Source organism: Ambystoma mexicanum, chromosome 11 (assembly GCF_040938575.1).
Source record: "Ambystoma mexicanum isolate Mex_15411 chromosome 11, UKY_AmexF1_1, whole genome shotgun sequence".
In the NCBI taxonomy this organism is placed as follows: Eukaryota; Metazoa; Chordata; class Amphibia; order Caudata; family Ambystomatidae; genus Ambystoma; species Ambystoma mexicanum.
The window spans coordinates 396,030,535-396,052,290 of record NC_090934.1 but is presented as its reverse complement, the minus strand read 5'-3'; the positions used below and the strand labels follow the sequence as shown (position 1 = coordinate 396,052,290).

General features: G+C 46.6%; 1 protein-coding gene across 42 annotated transcripts in view; it reads left to right on the top strand.

Moving 5' to 3' along the window:
- The window catches only part of MADD (MAP kinase activating death domain), a 2,081,072-nt gene that overhangs the window by 559,191 nt on the left and 1,500,125 nt on the right, over nt 1–21,756 (top strand). The gene's annotated exons all lie outside the window — the stretch shown is intronic.

Below are 21,756 nucleotides of genomic sequence, written 5' to 3'. Positions count from 1 at the left end.
GTTATGACATTCCAGTCCCCTTGCTTACACCCTGAAAAGGCGATCCGATCGAAGGTAGACTACATGGTTCAATTAGAACGGGCAGCCCTGATGAACACAGTAAGTCATTTTAGATCGTCTGGAGGTTGAGTTTCCAGGTACTCCGATGCTGACTGTGACGATGTCTCCTTCTTGGACCTTGAGGAGTGTGTGTGGAAATGGGAGGGGGGTGGGTCGCACCTACCACTTCATGATATGAGGTTTGGGGGAAGCATGGTGGAGATTCCCTTGGCTCCCCAAAACACTTTCTGTGGTCAGGGGACCACCACATTGCTTGTGCAACTACTACTGACCTGTCCCAAGAATGAGGATAATACTTTGACTTTTGTGTTTCATGTTAACAAGGACTCGCAGTATTTGTCCTGTTATGTTATTGCTGTTGCACTCACCAAGGCTATCCCTTGTTGAGCGCATGCTTGAATTCAAGAGGCGGCTGCTGGCTCCTTCCACAGAGCTCAGCACATGCATGTAAGTTTCGGTTGCATTCAACAAAGCAGACAGTTCTTTTACTGCTGGGTGTGGAAGGCTTGGACAAACCAACCACCCCCTAAAGTGGAAAGATGGTGCTACTCAGCTGCAAGCCTTTACAACAAGCCCATCTAAGGGGTGGGGGGAGACCTGTCTATAAACATCCACCTAGGGATCAGCAGGGTATGGCAGGTTGGAGAAGCAGAGGGCAGTACTAGCGCTGGATGGCTGAGCTGCTGGTGTTGAATGCGGAGTTGAAGATCCAGGTGGTGCTCAGAAAGCAGGCGTGGATGTGGAAGAAGAGATGTTGAGAGTTTCAGGATGAGGTACGGACACCGAAGGATGTCGAAGAAAGTAAAAAACGGGGAAGAGTAGAAAATCCCTAGAAGAAAAGTAGCAAGCGATTTTACAGAATGAAGGGTGAGGCAGTCGCAGGAGAAGCAGGAAGTGTGAGAGTATGATTGTTGGAGGTTTCATACAGGTGTAAGGAGAGACTACACAATCCTATTTGTTGTCTGGGATTAGTGTGAGGTATAACAAGCATTTGTCAGAGTGTTGAGGCAGATAGATGGCAGCTAGATTGAGCGCCTGAGACGAGGGTTGGTACTAGGCCCATGGAAACAAGAAAGCTGGAGCCCTATTAGGAGGTGGAGAGAAAGACTGGGCAGGGAGTTAATAGATTCCAGGTAGGGAGGTGATCAGGTAGGGAGAATCTATGAAACTTGCTCTTAACAAACGTAGAACTGCAGCAAGAGTATATGTTACTTCTTTGCAACTGTTGCTAAAGAGTTTCTTTTTGCTGCTTTCCCTCCATAGACATCTGTGGAAGCCCTTCTCTTTTGCTGCCGTTTTAAGCCGGTCCTGAATTTTGAAAGTAAAGGATTTTCTCTTTACTTGCCTTACTTAGCTCATCTGTTTTGAGGGTGCCTCTTTTGCCCTATTGTGAAATTCCTTGTTTGTTTTATACTTCACAAATCACCTTACACTGAAGTGCAGTAGGTGAACTTGGTATCCCTTTTTTTTTTCTTTTGGTAACTTTATGGTTACTTGCGTGATGTGTTCAGGATGGGCCGGAGCCAGCAGATTTTTTTCAAGTTTTTTTTTTCTTCTTTTTTCTACTTGCATTCCATACATTGTAAGCCCTTTTCCATGCAAAACCTTGACTTTCCTGCCAATGTTGCAGTATGTGTTTGAGGCTAGATTTGGGGGCTTGGAATGTCGGGTCCCAGTCTACCCCCTGGTCAGTTGCTAAGCAAATTTGACCAGAGGCTGTCCATGGTAGGACAGCCCTTGCCAATTTGGATGGTTACATTCTTTACTATTGGTGGGCTTGGGGACGAGTCCGGCTCGAATTCAGGCTAAAAGGAGGGCTCTTGCAGCCATTCTTGTGATAATCCTTAGGAGCCAAGACCCCTTTGAAAAGGAGCATCCTGCTGAAGACCCATGGAGCATCATTGTAGCCAACCAGCGTTTCCATCTGTAACCTTCCTGGCAAAGCCCTGCTCCTTTTTCTGATCTCCTGAAGGACTTTATCTGTACTTCAATGACTGGCCCGGAACATCCAGTCTCGATCGCTGCAGCCCCCGATTGCGGAGCCTGTCCTTGGAAGCCTCTGAAAGTGTGCCGGGACCATTATGTGGACTGACAAGCTCTTGCCTGGACTACCTTGCTTCCCTGGTCGTTGTCCTATATTCAGACTTCGGACCCTGCAAACATTTGACTGATGAAACAAGACACCTTCCCTGCATTTGCAGTTTGCCAGTATGAAGAGTGGCCTTTGAGGACCAACTTCTGTTTGTGCCACAAGAGTCGGCTTCCGATGTTTGATTGTGATGGCCAACACTGTTTCCCATGTGCATGGTGTCCTGGGGGGTGGAGGGGGCTCATCTTATGCCATCAGCATTGTGGTGGTACTTTCTTCATTATGTCAGGCTCCTCAGCTGTCCAGTGCCAGGAACCTTCTTGCCAGAGTGCACAACCGCTGACTAGCCAGACCTAAATCCTTATGTCGAAAGTGACCTCTGCACCAGCAACACCTAGAACCCCCCCCTCCAACTAAACCAAGATATGAAGTAAGTGGGCCCATCTCATTCAGATGCAGTTTCTGACAGAATCGCAATACAGGGGTTGAGTTAACACCCCTGTTTTTAACCGCCTGCCCCCGCCTCTGTGGGGTTTAACAGGCGCAGAGTCCTAACCCTACCTCATTTGCCTGGTCGTGATCGATCGAGTTCTGGCCACGGATCCCACCCTGGGCTTTCCCCAAGCAGTGGGATTGGGAGAGGACCTCCAAAGAATTTTTGTTTTTTGTTGAATCTTTTTATTAAATTTCAAACCATACAACCAGCAGTTTAATAAGAGCTCTCGACATAGAGTTAATCACATTAAAGTTATTCACTACTTGAAACACTTGAATCTACATGCTAGCTTTGCCAACTCTTCAGCCTTCAAAAGACTCCTAGCTCCCTGTATTGAGGGAACTTTGGGAACTTGTGACTCTTAGGGCACTAGATCCCATTTCCTTTAGCAAAGGAAAAGTATAGGGCTGTATATTATGCTTTTCTCTTTTAATTACTTACCTGTTCTCTAACTTGTTTCGTACTTACCTTTTGTTAGTCTTCACTTGCTTTACTATACTACAGTGTTCTATCCAACTGATCTAATTGTGAAAAGTAAAGTATTGATGTTAATCATGCATGTGTAGTAGTTACTTACTTTTTAATTGATACATGTGTCAAGGCTTTATAAATAATTCTGTATTTTTATACCTTATTCTGACTTGAATTGAGTATTCTGTGTGTGCTTAACTGAACCCTTCATCGCCCCCACACTCACCTAAGTCTAAGTCTTGCTGCTTATTCACACTACTTTGGGTGCGACATTACTGTTTTTACTCTTGCTCCCCCTCTCTCCCATCTGACACCACCAACAGGGCACAAAGGCTTCTCCAAATGAATGCTGTCGCCCTAAGAATTCTGAGCTGTGCTCCCAGTACAAGTGTCAATCGGTATGCTAACACCCTACCCCCGCCTGTATGATACCAAGCATTACCTGACTGTTCCTGTGTTTTCCAACTATTGCTAAAACGCAGATGTCTTATCCTAGCATCCCAAATGTTCTTTGCTGCATATTGGTAAACCCTTAATTTCTTTCAAAGCACTACCTCCCACTGCTGCACATGCAGCAGACCACATGGTTCAAGCAATGCATTAAATGCAGCAAGCAGTTTTCAGTGGATGACCTTCACAGAGCCTGTGTGTCCTTGAATCCCCCAATTTACCATAGCACTTTGTTTAAAGGATATTTTTTTTGCAGTGCATTTGAAGGAGTAGCAGGTTTTGGGAAAATAGGGAGGATGGGGCTTTGAGGCTAAAGAGGTGTGTTAGGATGGGAAGATCTGGTGATCGAATATGCAGGTCTATGACCGTTCATCTGGTAAACTTTCATCCCATGAATTACTGACAGTTTTGTTTTGGAATTTAGCTGGGTCCTGTTTCCATGATAAAGAAGGGTTCTGTAACAAAGGCTTTATGGAGAATAGAAGACCACTTGCTATGATTAATCCTTAGATGTTGTCACTTCTCCCCAAGGAGGAGCCCGTTCCCATGAGGCCAGGGAGGTGAGGCTGCTACCCGATAGTCCTCCTAGGTGTGGTACTCAGCAGGAGGATTTCATGGGGAGGGGCATGCCTATGAGACTAGGGACGACTATGCAGTGAGACCGCGGTATACTCTTTCCCCCCTTCTGGTCCCCCCCCCCCATCACCCTCACCTAACCCTCCTTTACCTTACTGTGTCATGTACATAGTAGTACCAGTACTGGGACGAAGAAGAATTCAGGACTACCTTAGACAGAGCTGCCGGGTAAGTAATGAGATGTTGAGGCGGTGCGGAGGCATGAAGAGCGATCCTCAAAACACTATGGAGCAGTCTAGTGTTTCAAGAGTCCTGATTGGCCAAAGCCAATATAAAAAAGGATAGGGAAAACAAAGCAATGAGAGAAGCCTGCCTTGGAGAAAGCACAAGTGCAGATTCCGAAGGGTTGCTAGCTGGAACCCAGACGGACCGGCAGAGGGGTTCCAAATCGGTCCCGAGAGGAAGATCTGACCGGCGATTTGGCAATTCCTGTCTCCAGGCAAAAGCAGTGGCGGAAATGTGTTGCATAGGAAAGCAGCCCAGCCCCAGAGGAGTGGAAGGCTGCAGGTTCACTGCAGCTCCCATAGAGCCATAAGAGACCACAGAGAAGCATGCAGGGAAGCCCAGGACCGACTAGAGATGACCGGCAAGCACCCTACAGGTACCTGGTTGACTGGGTCGGTTGGTGGGGCTGTGAAGGAGAGTGAGGCACAGGTCTGGGACCGCCACCCAGGTGAGAAGAGCATCCTGAGTTCTCTTCGGAGCATTACCTGGAAGAGGAGTGAGCCAGGACTGCCAGAGAAATCAGAGAGCACCACAGGTCTGGGCCCGGAAACCACGTAGGAAGAGCATAACAATCACTCTTCCTTGTCGCAGTACCTGGCAAGGAAGTAAACCCAGATCTGCCAGGTCTGGGAACCACACCCAAAATAAGAAGCTTGAGAAGGGCCCTGGCAAGGTAGTCATTCCCCCAGCCTTAATGAACTGTGACAAAGAGCCAGAGACAGGCCGGGGAAGTGATACTACAGTCAAACTGTAAACCAAGAGAGATCAGGGGAAGGAAGCCCTACTACCTGGTGTTGTGTACCGTGAAGCAAAGCTGTAGAATGCTCCGGGAAGGGAGTCAATCCCCTGGCAATGTGAAAATACTGAGAACAAGATACCTGGAGAAGGGAGGCATTCTCCATGAACCCATGGTGGAAAAAGCAATGTGCAAAAAGCAACATTTGAGCTTGAGCTTTACTTTTTCAGTTGGAACTGAACTTTACAGCATCATAAGCTTGAAATTAGTTTTGTGTCTTGGAAAGGAACTGAGACCTGGGACCCGGGGAAGGGAGTCATTCTCTTAGGTGAAGTTCCCACCTGCAATTGGAACTATAAATCATTGTCCAGAAAAAGGGGAGCCATTCTTCTGGACCAAAATGATCTACTACTTCTTTAGTATTAGTTACAAGCTTGAGGCACAGAAGAAGGCATTTTGACACACGACCTAGGACTTTTTTATTTATTTTTATTTTTTATTATTTACTTTGACTTTCTGACTGAATATGTAGTTTTAGTTGATGCAGAGACCACTCTTAGGGTAATAGAGGAATAGGTTTCCCTTTATTTTGATTAAATAACAGTTTATGAAGAAAATCATGCCACCTGTGTCAGTCTCCTCCTTATGCACCCTTACATGCCATATCCTGGTAATAGGGATTTTGGACTGGGCATGGTAACCAAATCCTTCATGCCTATTGATGCAAATTAGAAGGTTGCCCACTCCAATCCAAGGTCCGTTCAAGAGTAGGGTACCAAGGGCTCTGGCATTTGAGAGTTCCTCTTGGTGGGAGTGCACTCATCTGCAAGGTTTGACTTGCAGTCATGAGTAACCGTTTCATATTGCATAACATTTTAAACCATGCCACAGAGGAGTTCACCAGCCTAGCCCTATGTACTGACCCGACCCAACAAAACACTCCTCCCACACTGGTCTCACATTCACATCAACACAAGGATTAAGAATAAAGATTCAATGGGCTCTCCCTCAAGTGAGTCCCTCTGCAAACACAGGCATAACATGGATAAAAAGAGTACAAACTGCTCTAGTCTAACCCGGACCTGGTGTCAACTAGTACTTTAGCTCCACTAAGTGGCTTGAATGTTGAGAATGTGTCATCTGTAGCAGGATCAGAATACCAACCTTGGTATTTATTTCCCCAGAATCCATTACATATAGGATTTTGAGGGCTACTCAGATTTTGCCCCCATCCAAATAGTTTACAGTGCTACCTAAAGAGTTATTTAGTACTCTTGTCATGCTACGCTCTACTCCAGAGTATTGTTTTCTGTGTGAAGACAGAATTTCATTTTTGTGGATTCTCCTGTCTTTTTCTCCTTTTTATTTTAGGGCCTCTGGCATCTTTTTGCAGACAGATGGACTTCAGTAAAAGTTCCCCTGCCAGTGCAAACCTTTTTATTGCATATGGACCTCTGTTAGCCCATATAACGCCAAGGACGGGTGTTTTAGGCACCCCATTTTTGCACAAGTGTGATTATATCACCCTACATTGGTTGTGCTGAGTAGGCTAGTGACAACTGTGATTTTAATTTTGGCTTCACCAGGAATGCAAGCTGATTTTACTATATTAGTAGCCCAATGTACCTTTATGGTAGTAATTGGGCTACTAATGTGGTCTTTTTTTCTTTTCTTTTAAAATCCTACCCTCATATATTTTGTTTCTTGCACATTCCTTTGTTTGGGGAAACCATGAGACTGGCATAAAATAGGTGCTCTGCACACATGGGTGCACTTTGAGTCCTGCCCTACACCCTCTATATTGACTTGGGCTGGTTTAGAACAGTATTTGCCTAGGACATTTCTGTACACAGGGTGTGGGCTGTCCTGAATGTTTGTCGGTTTCAGGAGCCAACCTGATTGGCTGGCAACCAAAATCTTTGGATCCCCCCCCCCCTTTTGTGATTGATGGGCTACCTTAGGCCAGACCCTGTGTCTATGGGAGACCCTGTTCTACACTCCGTTATATTCAGATTTTTGGGATAGCAGAATGTTTACTTACTGGAGAATTAACAATAGTTTTAAGCCTTTGCTCAATTTTTTAGGGGCTGGTTCAGGTTATTCTGGCTGGAACTTGCATGCAGTGTTAAGCTCGGTTTTTGATTTTTGGCACCTGGACTTCCTTCCCTTCCTCCTCCGATCCCCCAGGTCCTCCTCATTGTCTGGGCCAGGCTACGGGCGCTGGGACCATTATCTGTCGAAGAAGATGCCAGGAACCAAACCACAGGCTATACGATTTGGGAGGCCCACTTCCACGCACACTAAAATAAGTAGGGCATGCCAGCAGCAATAACAGTGGAGACTAGGATGATGCAAAAAAGGCAGGTCACATGAGGATTAGGTCAAGACAAAGGACTCTGCCAATCAGCAGGATGGGCCAAAGATGAGGAGCAGCAGAAGTGGGCTAGTTAAGTTATCCCATGATGGAGCAGAAGATTTGACAGACCAGCATCAAGCAACGCTGCTCCAGACAGGCAGCTAAGGGTGAACCATTTTGAGGAAAAAAAAGTGGAAACGTGAGGAAGAGCTAGAGGCAAGGGTCCCCAGCACAGAGACCGAGAGACTGGAGGGCTAAGCAAGAGAAATACAAATCCAGCCAGTATAGCAGCATGAGAGCCACAAGCGTCATTCAATTTCTCCAGGTTCCAGGCAAGTTCATCAAACATATCCCTGTTATGGCCCATGTCCTCCCGAGTTTTACAGACTAATAGGATTATGGGGTTAGTCATGCTCATGAGTCCACAGCTGTGTTAAGTGTGGTGACTGTTGAGATGGGTTTCCAAAATATGCCCCATGGACCGATTCTGAGAGGCCACCTTGTTTTGGTGAACATATGTCTTGGTGAACTAATGTCTAGCCAAACTGTAGCTGAGGTATCTGGTGATATTGTCCCCATATATAATGTCGCCATACATATAGTTGCTGGGATACAGCATAGGTGACATTATATATGGGGACAATATATGGGGTAAATGGGAGCGGGGGTTGCAGGGGTGTCCCCTGCATGTTCCTTATGATAATGTCTCAGCAAAAAAAGGTGCCTTTCTTGCATGGCAAAGATTGTTCGGGCCATTATCACATGGAACCGTATCTGAGTAGTGTGACTGAACAGTAAGGGTTAGACCTCGTCTGGGAGTGCTGAAAGAATCAGTTAAGCACACACAGGGCACTCTTACAACCTAGGCAGAATGTATACAAATACAGCTATTATTTAGGCCTTAGACAAACTTTTATCAATATAAAAACCACAGGCAGCACACTAAAGCATTTGTTACTATGTACACATTCACGTTGGTGTGCTCCAATGCACCAACCTGTCACTTTTAGAATGCATTTAAACCAGTTTTGAATACTGTAGAGTAGTAAAGCAAGTGAATAAAAAGAATGAGGTAAGTAACCAACAGTTACAGAACTAATATGTTGAAAATAAAGGAGTTAGCAGCACGTTACAAAGCCTTCTAAAATAAGGCACTGCACCTTAAAAAGTCCTTTCCCCTGCTAGTAAAGATGGGATCCTAAGCCCTTTGAGGTTCTCTTCAGAAGGATAGGAAGCGTCTGAATGAGTTGGCAAAGCTAACGGTCAGTTTCAAAGTGTCTGCAAGTTAGATAACCATTATAGAAAAGTTTCCTAGCATACCCTCTTCCAATCTAACCACCTTGGGGTAAGTTCACAGGAGGATACTTGACCAGAACACCACCGTTCGTGGACAGGCAAGGGAGAGAAGGGGTTTAATTGGCCCAAAGTACTTACCCTATGGAGGTGAGGGGGTGGGCAGAAGTAGTCCTGAAATCGCTGGGCCCCCTTTTCTTGTACCTTGGTTTTGTTAGAGGAACTCCAGGTGGCTCGGGTGCAGCGGTCACTTTCAGTGTCGGGTTTTGGGTCCAGCTTTTCTGTGTTTGGTGCTCCGATGGATTGGTTGAGGGCACTGAACATCTAGCACTTCTAATGGACAGAAGAAAAGGCCACCACTCTGGCTACAACCTCGGAGGATGCCCACACAGATCAGCGATGGCCACTCCAAAGAAATTGCGGCAGACGACCATTGTGGCGGAAACAAAAAAACTGGTCATCCAATGCCCCTCTTCGTGGTAGAGCTGCAACTTCAGGGAAAGCACAAGAAGTGCTTGAGGGTTTGCAGAGTCCCAAGGCTCAACTCTGAGCAACAACAAATGCAGCAAGGTAGCCCAATGTGAAGCTGGTGAGCCCACAGGCAGAGTTTTACTGGGGCACCAAATTGGTAAAGGCAGCATATGAAAGTGGCCCACTGTTGCAAATGGCAAATCGTCCATTTATGACAGACCATTTGAGTAGTACCCTTGGGAGAGTTATTTTGTCAAATATGTTGAAATAGTGCATTTTAAAGAAGAACATGTTCATTAAAACTGGACAAAACTACCAGCTGTACAGTGAAGTAACTCCTAAAACTCTGTCGCTTTCACCCCCAAAAAAAGGGCCACACTAGTCCGCTGTGGCCTTCTCTTTGGCATTGTCTGATTGCCCTAGAGCCCTGTCTGAGCCTGCCCACAGGATAGTTCCAAGGGCAGAGGTCGAAGTACAGATGAAGGCCTTCTGGAGATGAGCAAAGGAGCAGGGCTTCGTTAGGACGGTTGAAGAGTGCTGCTGGCTGGCTTCTTAGGACTAGTTCCTGGTCTTCAGCAGGATGAGCCACTTCGTAGGGGTCTTGCCACCAACCATGATCTGAATGATGCCTGCAGAAGTCCCCCTTTTTTCATGATTTCAGCTGGAGTCACTCGCAAGCCCATCAATAGTAAGGATATATACCATTTCACATTGGCGTGGGATGTCCGAACCTGCCCAGCAACAGACAGACCCACTTTGACGTGTTTGTGGACTGGGCCCAGACAGTCCCAGCCCCCACATCTAGCCATACACACAGCCTGCCACTTTTTCTGGGACAAAAACTGACATATATGGAAAATACAGTCATGAAAGGGCAGGAAGTACAAGATAGCTAGAGGACAGGTGAAAATCCTGTGGTGCTGCCGTTTTAGAGTGCATGGCACTCTAAATGGCATTATGCTGTAAAATGCAAAAGTGTACTAGACCATAAAAAAGGAAACGATAAAGTATCTGCTGCTGCCAGACCATCCTGCACACATGTTTGGAACCAGCAATTGCAAATTACAAAGCCACGGGGACAGTGTCCCTACCACAATTCACAGAAAGTGATGTGTGCAGAGAAAAACGAACAGAATTTTACTATGGAGAACAGATAGCCACAGGGACTGATCATTGCCCCCATAAGAGATGATCTTAGGAACGCTGGTGATGTAAAAAGGCTTCACTGGCCTACAAAAGAAAAAAGATTCAAAACCAAAGTAAGAAGTGTGTCTCATTGATGTCTGTGCAGCCGCTCGTTTTACTCCGTTTAGGGATGTGCAACCATCCAACTTAATGATTTGACAAATCCAATGAAAATGAAAGCCAAACTTCTCTAAAGGCAGTGGAATTGGTAGAGGGATCTTGCTTAACTTCCAGCGGGCAGAAGGCTGGCAGGTCAGTTTGTTTAGTCTATATAGTTAACCAATGAAAACGGCCCACATGGCTCTACTGAAAAAATACACATTGTAATAGTCACATCCAAACTTTATTGGGTTAAAATGAGCACTTTAGGTACTCGTAACTGACAAAATGACTACTGCTCTGCAGGAGTACAGGGATGAGTAGTGGTTCCAATCGCCTACTTATTCCCAAGCACTTTATAATTGATCTCAGTCATGAAGGTAAATAGGTAACAGCCTAACAGGTATACCTCCTTTCACCTCTTTTGGTAATGTGGGCCTAGGGCAGGCTATGTCGTAAGGAAGAACGTGAGCTGAAAACAGTAGAAACCAAACATCTTGGGACAATATTTTATTTTGGGCGATTGTACTAATCAAGTGTGACGAATCCCACAATGTCGTCACTTCTCCCCGACATCCCATGAGGCCAGGGAGGTGAGGCCGCTACCCGGTAGTCCCCCTGGAGTTGGTACTCAACGGGAGGATCTCATGGGAAGAGAGGTCCTCTCTGGGGACAAGGGAGGACATATCGAGAGAGCACAGTATGGTACCCCTCGCCCAACACCCTACCCACCTTTATACCCCATAGACCCTATCCCTTTATTCCCCTCATGTACCTGTGTAGGGCCAGTGACCCAAGATCCGCCGAGATGAGGAAGAGTAGGGAACACCTAAGAATGATTCCCTCGACAAGTATTGAGACAACAAGGAGGTTGTGCGGAACAATGAAGAGCCATAATGAGAACTTGAATGGACTTTCTAGTTTTGTGCCCATTAGGAATAAATAGGAAGGAAGGACTGACTCGTGAGTCGAGACCTCCATTGAAGATTCCTGAGTGAGGAAACGATTCGCGAAGTACAGATCAGAGACTGCTGGTCGGGACGCGAGCGAGGGATCCGTGATGTCCCTGTTCGGTCCAGAGAGGAAGGAGCACACTGCAGACTGGCAAGTCCTAGGTCCTGGCATGCGAGGATGCGTACAGTGTACGCAAGTACAGACATGCCTGCCGAGAGCCACCACATGCAGCGGAGCCACTGCAGCCTGCCGGGAATGAGAGAAACAGGGGTGGGGGAAGGAGTGAAGCCATAGAGAAGCCCAGACCTATCGGAGAAAGGCAGCAAGAACCCTAAAGGTACCAGAGTTGTTGGGATGGTTGGTGAGGGCATGACAGAGTCATGAAGGACAACAGACACACTGAGCAGGGGCGTGGAGGGAAAGCCTGGGGAAATAGCTGACCCACAGGTCTGGGACACTCGCCCATAAAACAATATCCATGTTTTCTTTGTGCCACTACCTGGCAGGAGAGTGTACCAGGTCTGCCTGAAGTAAGCCATAGAGAAACTAGGGTCTGGTACCCGTACCCACAAGATCCAGCCAAAGTAATCTTCTTTGTGACAGTACCTGGCAGGAGAGTGAACCAGGTCTGCCAAACCTAAAGCATTAAAAGAAGCCAGAGGAATGGAGTCAGTCCTCCTGGTGTTGTGAACTGTTGTAAAGCAAGTAAAATAAAGGCCAAGGAAAGGGAGGCACTCCCCCTGCCATTGTTAAAACCTGAAACCAAGATACCAGGAGAAAGAAAACAGTCTCCTGACAACCAAGGATGACCAGGGGAAGGGAGTCCTTCCTCTGGTTGTGTTGAACTGTAAAATCCAGATACCAGGAGAAACTGAGTCATTCTCCTGGTACCTGAACTGTAAAGACATGTTGATACAAAGTGTTAAGAGATAGACCCTGTCTGACAAAGAAAAGTGTTTGTACTTTGCCCTTGTTTTTGGAGGACAATTTGGACCCGGGCAAGGGAATCATTCCCTCTGAGAAGAAACCAGCACCCTTTTATCCTCAGTGCGGAAGAAGGGAGTCATTCTTCCGGACCAAGAAATTCTACCTTATCTTTAGTTTAGTTTTAAGTGTAAGGGACAGAAGTGGGTTTTTTGATGCGGGATGGTGGACTATTATTTTACACAGACCACCTGACCAAACCCTTAGTATTTGAGTGGAGGCAGGGAAAACCCTTTTAGAGATAGAGAAACTTAGGTTTTCTCTTTATTTTCTTGACTAGTAAAAGTCTATAACAATCACAATACCACCTGTGCATCAGTCTCCTCCTTCTGCACCCTCGCTCAAGGCTATACAAAAATATAGACTTTTAATCAAACCATTTAATGCACCCAAACTAATTAGAAAGCACTATAAAAAAGTGCCCCTGTTAAAGGTCATAGAGAATGCAGGTTACTGTGAAAGACACTAAGAAGATGAGCAGGGATATTCAGGCAATAAAATGGTCATAATGTCACTGTTTAAGGAAATGCACTTCCTTACCTTCCACCTCTTTCAGTAATCTTGGATGAACCCTGGACGCAAACCTATCCCTCTCGAAGCACATCGACTCTCTATTCAGAATCTGCCTTCACTTACGCATCCTAAAACAAATCTTTCCTTACCTCTTACCCTCAGTCTCTGCAATACTGGCCCTTATCATCTCCCGCCTGGACTACGCCACCTCCCTCTATCGTTGCGTCCCTGAACGCCAGCTCAGGATCCAAAATTCTGCATCCAGACTTTCCCTTTGTCCTCTTGCCCTGAGAACACATCACCCCCGCAAATTTGCACTGGCTCCCAGTTAGCCTAAGAGCAACCTTCAAAGCTGTGTTCATCACACACTTAGCCCTCCATAATCAGGTCCTGAGATCCTTCAGAACAAAATCATCCACTACTATTCCCCCAGAAACCTCAGATCGTGCTCAGCTCTCCTCCTGACTATTCCACCGCACCACTCCACCAGAGTTGGCGGCCCTTCTTTCTCTATCCTAGCGGCCACCATCTGGAACTCTTCCGCTGCACCGAAAAAGACCTCAAAACCTGGCTATTTACTGCATTATGCCCTATCATATCATATTCTGAAAATCCCCATAAACGTCAAATCCCGAATATATGAACAGTCTCCCCAGGCAGTGCCGGCTTTGTTCGTGGCATTACCAACCTCCAAACACCTGACTGTGCTGACTGTGTTCGCGGCGGCCCGGCCCACACACACAAATACACACTCACACCCATCATGACCCTGCCTTCCATCAAGCGCCAGTAGCGGAATCAGAGCACTCCTATATGTAATGTTATAGTATTGATGAATCACTGCAACAGGCATGTATGGACAACAGACACATCGCAACAATAGTGGTAGAAGCACAGTAGTGTGATAGAACCACCACTATCACAATTGCACAGATTGGGATGCACTGCAGGGAATTCATGGGAAGTCTGGCCGCTAAGGCCATGGCCATCCTGAACCAGCAGACCAGGTGGCGGCCCCCGGTGCAACACCACAGGCGGGCAATCAAGAACCAGCTCAACATCTCTCTGGAAGGAATGGGGGGATGGGAAGGTATTACGCAAATAAGAACCAAAGGATGGGCAGCCCCTTGTAAAGGTATCTCCTTAAAATGATCAGTAAGCATTCGATATCTGGGTAGACTCGCCACCCGACCCACCTAGAAGAATCTGGAAGCACAACCCGTGCGCCGCCTGTGGCAAATAGTGGGAGCATAGACTGCCGATGCTTTTTATCGTTTTTTATCACAGCCGCAAGAATCGACGGAAGAAGTCCCTGAGCGGGTGCCCTAACAAAGTGCCATCTATGGCGGGAAGGTACATATAATACACCACTCTAATGGCCACAGGCATGGCTAGCCACACACATCAGTATCCAGCAAAGACTATGACAAAATGTGGTTGTTCTGTTCACGTAATTCTCTACCTACTTACACCAGACTATGCCTCAACACCCCTGACAGCAGGGTCTCCAGGACAATGAATCCAGGGTCTCCAGGACAATGGGAGTCCTTCTGTTCTGTACTGCCACTGTAGGGAGCTTGACTGTCACCTACAGGCGAACCTTCACCTCCAGTGTACTGCGTACTGGTTCCAATGCAGCCAGCATTGAGGCCTCGGCCCAGTGTAGTACACTCTCAATATTCCTGAAGGACGGGGGGTGATTAGGGGACATAGCTCACCTTTGTCTTGAATGCCTTCAGTTGTCCCCTCCATGGCACATGACTTTGATATGAGCTTTATCCCAACAGAGGTCGAGTAAATTACACTTGTTCTTCTGAGAGTCCAGCGATGAATCCAAGAAGGAGAGTATATACTCTCCATATAAAGGCAAAATGTCACAGGGGATTGGTCCAAAGCAAGCCTACTGTAACGTGTCCAATCCAGGCTGTAGCAACACGTGCTCTTGATCAGACATCATGTCCTGCAGGAAATGGGGGAAATGGGGAAACAGAAAGTGGTGGAGACACCGAACAAAAACCAAGTTGGTGGAACCCATCCCTTAACCCACCTCTTCCTTCTAGCTACTGTGGAAAATCCTGTGGATCCGCCACTAAAACCCTGCCAGGAGAGGGCAGACGCTTCCTGATCCCAATCCTGGGGGTGGTGTACCGCGGGAGGATCACCTGGGTGGAGACAAGGCCCAGGGTGGTGGGGTGACTTTACAGGATGAGACATGGTATTCCTCTCTTACCACTGGGCTAATGGAGGAATTGGCTTATTGTCATTTTGATTTATCTTGACTCCTATGAAGGATGGAAGGATATACTCCCAAGGTGTAATCCAACAAAGTGGTGTATCCAAAGGCCAGGTCCTTTTTTACCCCTAAAATCATATATCCTCCCCAATGTCAAGTGTACCAACAAGAATGAAGGAAATTTGACTTTTTCATCCCATCTGCCTCTAAAAGCGTTAAGCCCTATAATTCCTCTTCTAAAAACATCAAGATGTGAAATCTCAGTTAAAAATAGTAAAGAAACATGAATACCGAATTCCTGTATAGGACTACATGTCCCAGAATCCCTCAGGGACTGTGACGAAGAAGAGTGCTGAAGAGGCATGTACAGTTAAAAGACAGGCAAGCAGGCCTAACAGCCTTTGGCAGGATCAGGCAATTAGTACTTAAGGGGCTGCACCTGAGGCCAAGTAACCCACCGGAGGGGCATAAAAGGCTGCGGCAGAAAGGTGCTGGAGCAGGAGCTGGAAGTTTGGCAGCAGTAGCAGAAAAAGCAGAGCACAAGGCTGGCAGTTCACTAGGAAGTGTGACCACAAAAAGGATGCTGGACCAAAGGAAAAGTAGATTCCACCTGCAGACTCTGAGTTGGTCCTGTGCTCAGGAATCCTGTTTGGATATGGCTTTATTGGAAGAGACTGGGAGAAGCTGGCAGTCTTTCCAGGTGCACCTAATTGCAGTGAAAGCGGAGCTGAAGCCATGCGTTTACCCAAGGCCCGTGTGCAGAAGCAAGCCGAGCAAAGCTGGAGAAAAGAAGACTCTCCATTGTCGAGGCCGGATCCAAGACACCCATACTACAGAGGGGGTTGTGCCCCAAGAAAACCTGTAGCAGTAGTAGCAGAAGCAAGAAAGTCGGGACGTGGAATCCGCCCTCAGCCATTGTAATTTTGGACCGGGTGAGTGAAGCTCCCGACTCGAAATCCCATAAAACTCCTTGCCGGTAACTGTAACCAGCTGAATTCGCACTCGCATGTAAGTTAAAGCGAGTGAAATTGTTGGCAGTCGTGGGAAGTCGTTGATAATAAAGGGAATTGTATCACACGCATATACAGCATCAGTTAAAGTGCTTGCGTAAGAAGAACATCTTTCTTTTCCCATTATTGCATGACGATCATTACTGGAGAGGTCGTGTGTCTCATTAAGAGGAGAACGTTGTCAGTAATGGTTCAAGAAGTAGCATCTGACTTTCCTAAAGTGTTAAAAGAATATTTCACATCAAAGAAAGGTTGCGTCTAAGACACTGTTTCCTGATCCACGTTGAAGTAGAATGCTGCCTGAATAAAAGGGAGTGCAAGTTTATAAGTTGAAATTTGTCAGCAAAGTGAGATCGCACATACCAAAATTTGTTTCTGAGTTGACATTCGACTCTTGTAACATTCAGAACAAAGACTTTTTAGTTGTAGAAGTTGTTGAAATCACGAGAAGAACAAGCATTACCCAAGCAAGTAGACCAATACTTTTTAAGGTGAAACCAACACAATTAAGATCCGAACACCGAGTTTTTGAAGTTGTTGAGGCTACTATAAACCCAGAGTCCTCGAATACAAGGGTGACAAGGTTATCCAAGGTTGGAAGGGTGGCAATAAAACTTTGGGGTAACAACTGGAGACAAGAAGGTGTACATAAAGCTGGGGAAGGGAATTGGGTGCTTGTTAAAAAGAGGTTTTTAGGGGCGTGACCTGGCAGGCAGCTGATGGAGTCGTAAGTTTGGGGAGCTCCTCAGCCCTACTGATGTGCGTGCAGTCATGGGGTGCCCTGAGGCTGTGATTCTTGGCAGACTGACTGCCCCGGGGCTGTGGATGTCTTTTTGCTAGCTGGGAGAGGCTCTCATACAGATCGGAGGGCGATTGATGGCTAAATCTATGGATGTCGCACCCTCCACCCTACGGAGTTGGCCGTAGAGCGAAGAAAATGGCTGCGCTCTGCCACTGAATTGTCGTGAGGCGCCAGGCTTGAGGGAAGAGGTGCGCACACCTTACCCTCCTGGGGGACTGCCTTTCATGGACTTGGAGGTACCTGGAATATTGTTGGGGACAGGACCGGTGTGCCGTGGGACCTAGGCACAAGTCAGGCTATCGAGAGGAGGAGGAGCGGGGAGTGCCTTGGTGCTGGGGGGCACGCAAGCATAGATGCGGCATCCCTCATACTGAAATCTCTTCCAATTCAGGCGGTAGTTATGGAGCAGTAGCTCTGGACTAGAAGACGTTAACTTCATTAGCAGCTTGGAGTCGGATGTCCAAGGTGACATTGCGCAGTTGTTGGACTATTCAGAAGGGGATGGTGTCCACTCTGCAAGAGCTGAAGAGTTCCTTCTAAGAACTGTCGCACAAGGTCCAGCAGGCTGAGCACCGATTGGCAGACCTGGAGTCTGCTTTCTGCAATCAGGCTAATTCCCAAGACCAGTTGGGGCAGTGTGTGGCAGCACTTGAGTGGCATAAAGCAATGATGGAAGATCGCCTTGAAGATGCCGAAAACCACTCCTGAAGGAATAATATTCAGATCTGTGACATCCCACGGGAAATCTCAGACCGAGATCTGGAGGCCTATGTGAAGGATCATTTCCATGATATTCTGGGCGAGGCAGAAGAGACGGACCTGACCCTAGACCAGACTCATAAGCGTATTCTCGAGCTTCCAAGAATGCTGAAACCACCTTCCTGATGTGCTGACTAGGGTCCACTTTTTTCAGACTAAAGACCTGATTTTTCGCAAAACCTTGAGCACAAAGCAATATACAATTCCAGGGAGTTGACCTCCAGTTATTTCAAGACTTGGTACAGTGAACAATTCAACGGTGCCGGCAAATGAAACCACTCACACAAGGGCTGATGAAAAGGGTATTCCATACAAATGGGGATATCCATTTCGCATCCTCTACAGTTACGAGGGTACTTCATACCAATTATCATCTCTGCCCGCTGCGCTGGAAGTGTTGAAGATCCCCCGGACAGAGCTTCAACTCCTGGAGGTCCCAGACCAGGTTTTGCTCCTCAGAAGAATTGGTCTACAGCGCGCTCCCGAAAGAACAGGCGCTGAGATCGCAGGAGGCCATTTATGGACAGACTGGAAGGAAGTGGAGGCCCTGAAGAGCCGACATGACTGACTGAGCGCGTTTGATAATCCTTGACATGTTACCAGTCTGAGTTTACTGTTTAGGAACAATTTCCATGCTTCTCTTTTCTTGTTACACTGGGCCGGGGGCACCTACATGACTGCTCAATATTATGGCGTTCATGACCATACAGGCAGGGCAGCCGGAGTAACTGCCCCTATTGGCTTCTGTTTTTTCTTCTGTGGACCCAATGATCGTCCCATAGAGGATATTATTTTGTGACCTTTTGTTCTGGTTTTTTGAGTTTCATATTTTTTTTGTTTTCTACTGCGCTGGAGCTTTTTTATTGAGATTCCTGCTGTCTGATTGGAACTTACTATTTGGGAATTGCTCTCCATGTCTGGGGGAATGCGTACACTCAAAGGTACGATGTTGGGATCAAAGGGGCTGTAATAGATATTGCAGAGGTACATGGGTGATCCCAAGATAGTATTGTTAAATGTGCAACACCTCATTTTTCCTAGGAAACGATGTGTGCTTGCCAAGCTGCTGGAATTGAAAGCCGACGTTGTCTACAGGAGACTCGTCTTTTGCAGGCAGATTTGCCCAGGCTTTGATCTCGGTGGTTCCCTCGCCAATATTTTGCGTCCCCCCAAGCTAAACGAGCTGGGGTGGCTATACTGTTTTCCCACTCCATTAAACTTTACGTTGGTTAAATCCACTAAAGATCCAGGCAGGTGATATTTGGGCCTCCACATCCGGATTGGGGAGACAGACCTCACTTTTTTCTCAATTTATGGTCCCAACCAATCCCAGGACACGTTTTATGCCCAGATATTACCTCATATTGCACAATTACAGAAGGGTGCCCTTGTAGTAGGGGGAGACTTTAATCTAGTGCTTGATGAGAAGTTGGATAGATCAGCCTGGGCCGGTGGGACAATTGCGACCATGTGTGGTTCTCTTAGGGGCGCCATCCGAGAGTTGCGAATGGTTGATGTTTGGAGATGGCAACATCCTCAAGAAAGAGACTATACCCACTTTTCTTATGTCCACCACAGTCCCTCCTGGATAGATTTATTTTTGGTCTCCCACTCCTTGACTCCGAATGTGACCACTACCTCAATTGAATTGGTGGTGGTCTCGGACCACTCAGATTGTTCTCCATTGAGGGACTCTCACAAGGGGCTAGGAAGGCTTCCCTTTGGAAATTGAATGATTCACTGCTCGCTGACGTGGCCTTCAGCGCCTCAATTTCTGAGAGCATTGCTTTGTATTTTCAAGAAAACCTTACGGCGGATGTGTCCATTTCAACCGTTTGGGACACTTTAAATTCAATACATTGATGCAAGTACATGATGAGAATTGGATATAGAAAATTGAAATGCTTGGTTGTACTTACATAAATGCCAATAAAAACATGTTTAAATTAAATTGGGACACCTTAAAGCCTACTCTGCGAGGGGAAATGATTAGCCTGGCCTTGGCTAGGACGCGACTTTTGCGTTTCCGTATGGAGGGGATGGAGAAGTGTGTGGCTGAGGTAGACTTGTTGTACAGAACAGGGGGAGCCAGCAAAGTTTATAGGCTACTCCAGGTGGCCAGGGCGGAACTTAAGCATTGTGGGCGTCCAATATTTCCTGTAAATTACTCTGTATGAGACAGTTCTATTTCAGCACCTCCAACAAGGCTTCGCGTCTCCTTGCATATAAATTGAAAGCTGAGAAAGCTAAAAACACTGTTAAACTCTGTGATCGGTTGGGTCATTTGAAAGAGGATTAAAGCGCTAAGTTGCACATCCTTGTGGAATATTAGAAGTCCCTCTTCACTGCAGATAGTTGGGATGTAGCAGAGCAAAAAACCTTTATTCGAGAAGCAGGTTTGCCTCTAGATCCATTGAAGCTCGGCAGAAACTTGAAAGCCCGATCACATTGGATGAGGTTACTCAGGTCATACGCTCCCTCCCTAATAACAAGGCTCCGGGCCCTGATGTCTATTCTGCTCTTTTTTTATAAGAAAAGTATCAATCAACTCGCCCCGCACCTAGTCACTTTATTTAATAGCTTTGTCGACTCGGTGCGATTTCACCCTCTATGGGCAATCCCTGCTCTCGCTTATCTGCAAACCGGTAAAGACCCCACACTTAGCACATCCTACCTCCCTATTGCAGTTCTAAATTATGACTCCCGGATCTACTCTAAGGTGCTTGCTGCCCGATTCGCAGATATTCTCCCGAGCATAATTCAGATGGACCAGACTGGGTTTATCCCTGGTCGCCAAGCGTTTGAAAATGTCTGCAGAACCCTAGATGTGATTGATTACGTAAGGAGACACAACCATGAGTTAGCAGTACTGTCTATTGATGCTGAGAAGGCTTTTGATCGCATGGATTGGACATACCTTTTGGTGGTGTTGAAAGGATTTGGCTTCGGGCCACTCTTTACTAAAATTATATTGTCTAACTTTGTTCATCCGACTACTCGTATAAGGCTGAATGGCACTCTATCCAAACCCCTTGCCTTGTCTAGAGGCACTTGCCAAGGGTGCCCATTATCCCACCCGTTATTTGCACTATCAATGGAACCTCTAGCGAATAAGGTTCGTCTGGCAGATGACATTCGTGGCATTAATATTGCTGGGTGTAAGCATAAGGTTACCCTATATGCTGATGACTTACTCTTTTGCATGCATAGACCCCAGTCTACCCTACCCCCGATAACTAGCTTATTCGAATCATTTCATCAGGTCTCTGGTTTTAAAATTAACTACTCTAAATCCATTATCCTTAATGTGTCTGTGGACCCTGATGTGAAGGAGCTCCAAATGGCCTTTGAATTTCAGTGGTCCGAATCGTGTCTCAGGTACCTGGGAGTTCAAATCGCTCCCTCACAGTCCCAACTGTACATACGCAATATTCTGGAGTTTTTTTCCTCCTCCAAAGCAGACCTGGCCAGATGGGCTCTATCGAGATTTCCTGGCTGGGCCGAATTGCAGCCCTCAAAAAAGACACTATTACCTAGATTACTGTATGTGTTCCAGGCCCTCCCGATTTCAGTCCCCAAGCAGGCACTTTAACAATCATCTATTTTCAAATTTATTTGGGCCAAAAGAAAACCCCAAGGATTTCTAGGCGCATGCTGCTGATGGCAAAGGTTAAAGGGGGCCTGGAAGTTCCGGACATAGAAAGTTATCTTTATGCGGCACAATTAGCCCCCCTATTCAAAAGCATGAATGCAGCTAGACACCCGAAGCATTGGTTAAAATATTGAGCAGTTCAAAACCCAAATTACCCTACATGACTGGTGTTGAAGATTGCCCGTAACTCGCAAGTAAGTGGTCCTCCCATCGACTAGAGTCCTGATGGAATACTGGGACAGGGCAGCCCGCAAGTATCAAGGGACTATATTCCCCTCCCCC